This window comes from Lichenostomus cassidix, chromosome 1 (assembly GCF_008360975.1).
Source record: "Lichenostomus cassidix isolate B80296 chromosome 1, HeHo_3.0, whole genome shotgun sequence".
Taxonomy (NCBI): Eukaryota; Metazoa; Chordata; class Aves; order Passeriformes; family Meliphagidae; genus Lichenostomus; species Lichenostomus cassidix.
In genome coordinates this window covers 28625401-28630853 of record NC_139479.1, presented here as the reverse complement: position 1 = coordinate 28630853, position 5453 = coordinate 28625401, and the positions used below count along the sequence as shown (strand labels likewise).

Here is a 5453-nt window from a genome sequence, read left to right as displayed (position 1 = left end):
ATATTGTGATGCAGCGAGTGACATGGAACCATTTGCTGAGCACAGGCAGGGCCGCTGGGACCAAATATCTAAATCACAATTTTAGTTTTCGTCTGGGGGGTGGAGGGGTTAGGGGGAGGAAATCCCAGTAATAATTACAAAAATCAAACGTTTGGCCAAGTCTGAAAATAGCCTTAAACTTAAGGGCAGGAGGATTGCCGTTTGGGAATAACAAGCCGTCGCCCCACCCAAAAATTAAAAACCCAAGCCTGTCCCAACTAAAAATACAGGAGGTTCCCTCACAGGGCGATTAGCTGATTTGAAGTCCAAAAGGGACCGTTTTGGTCAACCACAAAAAGCCACAAAACATACAGGCCCCTCTCGAGGCTGATATGCAAAGGTGTGGGTATGTATCACATCTCTCTATCTGCTGCCCGATATTACTATGTAAAACCCCAGACTATAGCACTCTCAAATCGGAGATTAGAGCAGGATGCAAAATTAGAAGCTTCACTTTATTCCACCCATCCCTTTAAAAACGATCAAGCTTAAATAAAATTTAATAGCTAATAATAAAGGAAAAGAGGTCGAAATTATCTGCAGGTTTGAATTATGCAGTAAATTATCCCAGAGAAAAAGAAAAAACATCACAAAACGAGTTAAAATAGGTCATGAAAAATATTTTTGAATTATACATTTCCTCTCTATATTTTATGCTTTCTGTTTGTTCTCGTTTTTTAAGGATTGTGGTATTGAATCCTGGCCACACTTATAAAATTGACCCTCTGAATTAACTTCACTAAACAGACATCATTGTTAGTAGCCCAGATAAATAAACTGGTTTGTACTCACATTCCTTTTAAGGTTACATGGAATTCATAAATTACAACAATATCCACTGGAGTTTTAGGAGAAATATCCTGATGAAAAACACCCCTTCTCCTCAGGAATAGAAAAAATATTTTTCTAGAAATTTCCCATAAAGTGAAATTATAAAAGAAATATTGATTTCTAGTCAGATGAAATATTTTATTTGGCATGATTTTTAAAATTTACTTTGCTTTTAATTTTCTTTGTTAATTTTTGCAATAGTTGGTATTCATTTATTGTATATTATATAAGCAGAAATGTAAGGAATTTTAATCAGATTTCTCAAATCCTTAAAATCCTGACAATAAGCACTATTTAGAAGGACACTTTCAGAATTCTGGGAAATGTTTATCGCAAAATCTGTATTTTTTGTACTGAGGATTGTTTCAGGGGAAGACATCAGAGTGACAAACTCTGGTGACTAAACAAAGAGTTAGAACCATAACTTTAAGCATCCAGCTTTGAAAACAAAGCAAAAAACTACATCCCAACTTTAAAAAGTTCACATTAAAAAATCCTTAAAAGGACTTTTTTCACTCCATTTTAAAGTGCTTTAAAATAAAAGACTCCCCCAAATAATTCCCGTTTCACATCTTCCGATTTCTTCCATTTATATTTTTCATTGTCCTTTTCCAGTGCAGCTTAACTCTGAGTGTGTTGAAGCTTGAAATGTAGCTTCCGATTTATAATAGCGACAGGACATGCAGCAAATGTCAACAAATCCCCTGTCACCCAGGCAAGGAGGAAATGTGAGAGGTAAGGCAGAGTAGCCCTTCCTCACTGCATAAAACACACCAAAAAAACCCTCTGTGAAAAATAAAGAGCTAAGATCCTCCTCATGAAAAGCTATATGAGCCCATTATTATCAAACCAAAATCATTACAGGAGGGTGACACACATTGAAAATTGCCAGTAATGTATACAATGCAGGTATAGACCTACATGATTATTGATATGTACCTAATTTTAAAATGAAACTCCTCCACAGTATACCTCCCTCTTTGCAAAATTAAAGGAATTCCAATGCACCAGGCTGACCATATTCAAAAAAAAAAAAAAAAAAAAGCACTCCCTTAAAACTCACATCACTGACCTCGAGTGACCTCAATAAATAAGTAACTGCTGAAGGATCAGCTCCCTTGTTGGGAAACAATAGACCCAAACTTCAGTGGAGCGCATGCAAGAAAATGTCACAGGAGGGTAGCACAGGATTTCAGAGCAGAAAGAAAGTTTGGGGAATAACAAGCACACACTGCAAATTGCTGAAATAACCTTTTAGTAAAGGAAATTTTGCATTTGTCTTAACTTTCAGAGCAGCAGGTATCCCCCCACACTTCTTGCCATCCTGTTAATAGAGATGGGGAGATGTGATAGAAATACATAGTATTCTTTGCCACCCACTCTTTTTTTTCCAGTCTCTGAGATGTCATTTTATAAATTTATTCACTGGGCAATAATGAATCATGCAAAACATAGCAGGCCACTCGTTCTTTGTGAATTTTCTGTCACTGGTTTTTACTCTTTTTAATGTGATCAGTCACCTGAGTCACATTACAGGCTTATTTCTGGCTCCAGCTTGGAACAGAGTACCTGTAAGACAAGAGGGAAAGCTGCCTTTGATTGTGTCAAAAGGTCTATGAAATTAGAAGCTGATAGACTGGCTCATAAAAGAAATTTAAGAATATTTTAAATCTTTTCCTTTGGACTACTTCCTGCCTGAAAAATCCTTACTAGGAAAATGTGGATATTATGAGCAGGTTCATTCTTAAAATGGATTTTCTTCTTTTATCGTCAGGGACAGAATGTGATTTAGACAAATGGAGTGTGGCAGGGAGCTTTCTAGTGTCATTTGAGGCCTTGTCCATCTGTAAGTTGAGGCCAGTGCCTATGAAAAGCAGGGTTTGCCTGTCCATCATATATGCAGATTTGAACTCAATACCACAATTGCAAGAGAGGGAGTTACTTCATCTTCACAGGCTACCACCACTGAGCTGGATATTACCTCCTTAATCCCAGCTATGATAACAATCATGTGTTAGTTAAAACCACTTTCCGTGTTGCTTCACTTCTTTCTGAGACGAAAGAAGTAAAGAGATGATAAAGGGAAACATTCTGCATCTGTGGCCAGGACTGTGGCTCAGAAAGTAGTAAGCTCACGTAAAATTAAGTTTTGAACGTTAATCTTAAAACATTCATGTCCTAGTTTAAGATATCTGACTTAAATTCAGAAGTGGCAAGCATAAAAACAGAGTTAGGATGAGACAGACAGAGCAAGGTGCAGGCAGAGGACTAGTTTTAGCCCTTAGCAGTTGGTATTGTTACTTAAACACTGGGCAATAAGCAGGAGTGTTGTGCAGGCATTAACACTGGAGCCTCTCCTCTTCCTCAAGTGTCTAGATTCAAAACCCAGATGATTATGCAGGAGTAGTATTTTCATCATCTTTTTACATGGAAGGATGGACCTGTCTGGGTAGGAGAGACTCCATTTTCTGGTTCACTTTTGTGTCTACTCTGTCTTTCATTCAGTCATATTTTTTTTTTTTTTCCAGTAGGAAGATATAAAGTTCTGGCTGACTTTGTATTCTGCTGTACCACAACACTGGGTAGAGGGAGAGGAAAGCAAATGTGCAGAGTTGCCAGGAGACAGATTTATTCTGAACTTCAGCACCGTGGCACTTCTACCATGACACTCCTTCCTTCTTCCTTCATTCCCTCTCTCCAGGCATGAGGCAGATCGACCAGATATTGCAGAAAATGACCAACTCCTGTTTTGTACTAAAGCATTCAGTTCTGTTTAATTTTGAGCCGTTCACAGCCCCACAAAACAGTGTGAATGTTTTCAAAGAATGGCTGTGAAATGGGTGCAACATGGAAAATTCAAGTGGCAAATCTGCCTAGAAGCATCTGATCATTCTTTTCCTGCTTTCCTGCTTCCAAATGCCTATTTCTTCTTTGTGTTTAAAAGTAGCACTTGGAAAGAGGGAAAATAAATCAATCTGTTAATCTGTTTTCTTGTGAAATAATATCTGTTTGCAAACACTTTTAAATGTGGATTAGGAACGGGGCAGAACTGGTGTTCCCCATCCAAACCTCTGCCACATTCAGAGGACTAACTGAAAACACATGCCACCATAAGTAATATATCTTTAGGAAGTAGTTTTTCTGTTTTTTCTGATCTGAAGTTGCATCTTGACTTGCAGCATAAATTGGAATGTGCATAGTCTGAATTGACTTACCATCTCTGTAACTTTTTCTATCCATCACAAGAGTGCACTGATTTTAATCTGACCGTGAAAAGAAAGAACTTGAAGAAGCTATGGAAAGCAATTAGTGATATTACAGTATGGAAATGGTAGAATTAAAGAAATAAATGCCTTATAATGAATACAAAAGCAGCAACAAAAGCCTTATAAATCTAGAGAAACCACACACAGAGGCACACAGAAATATAGCCTGCTAGGGTATAGGACAAGGGAATACAGCACTTTCTTACCTTGAAGGTGGATAGGAGTTGTGGAGACCAGAGAATAGTGGTCAGATACTGGAGAAGGGAATTTTTTTAGTTGCAATTTCTAAAGCACTTGAAAGTAGGACTATTTTACTGTAAGGAAAATTGATTCATAGAAGATACAATTTTTATAAATAGAATAGAATAGAATAGAATAGAATATTTCAGTTGGAAGGAACCTAAAGTGATCATCTAGTTTTACTGTCTGACTACTTCAGGACTGATCAAAAGTCAAAGCTGGTTATTAGCTTTTTTAATTAACAATTAAACACTGATTGCTTCATTAACACTGATACAGTTTGGGCATTGACTACCTCTCTTTGAAGCCTTTGCCATTTTTTTAACCACCCTCTTGGTAAAGAAATGGTTCCAAAGTCTAAACCTGCTCTGGTGCAGCTTTGAACCATTCCCATGTGTCCTAACACTGCATAGCAGGGAGATCACCTCCCTCTCCACCTCCTCAGCAAGCTGTAGAGACCAGTGAGGTCACCCATCATTGCAACTGAGTCTACTTATAAATGTCATATAAGGCTATCTAAATAGGGAGAATCACAACTAATGTCAGTTTATAATGGCTTGTTTCTTCAATATGATTTCTTCTGCCCATTCCCTAGCTAAGAGAGATCACATTCCTCAAGTTACTCTGATTACCCTGACTACTTTAAAAACAAAATATTTAATTTATATCCAATTTATGTTTTGAATCTCACTTCTTTTAAAACTTTTTAAAGGTCTACTTGCTTTAGAACTTACTGGTTTTATCTTGGTTATGAGTCACATTCCTCTGCTATTATTATTTACCATTTCTATAAGTTTTGTTCTTAGATTCCCTGTAATTTTTTCCCCATAGATGAGAAAAATGCATTTCAGCCTTACAACTATGCCATAGGTCTGGGTCTAGGCTTTCCACTGCCTGGGAGAACATGCTAAGATAACACTTGGATCTTATCTAGCTTAGCTGCTTGCCTGATGTAAAGATAACTGCTCCTGCACTGGTGGGGTCCTCTGTGGGCGGCTTGGTGGATATGTGCTCTGACATGGTTCTTCATTTTCTATGTCAGGACAATCTTGTCATGGCCTTTGTCATGGGCTGCAG

General features: G+C 37.7%; 1 long non-coding RNA gene across 1 annotated transcript; it reads left to right on the top strand.

Annotated features, from left to right (window-relative positions):
• The first annotated feature begins 143 nt into the window (after positions 1-143).
• LOC146444411 (uncharacterized) lies at positions 144-3957 on the top strand. Its single transcript, XR_014849461.1, has 3 exons — positions 144-385; positions 1486-1605; positions 3399-3957. It is a non-coding gene; the product is annotated as an uncharacterized LOC146444411 (long non-coding RNA).
• The last annotated feature ends 1496 nt before the right edge of the window (positions 3958-5453 follow it).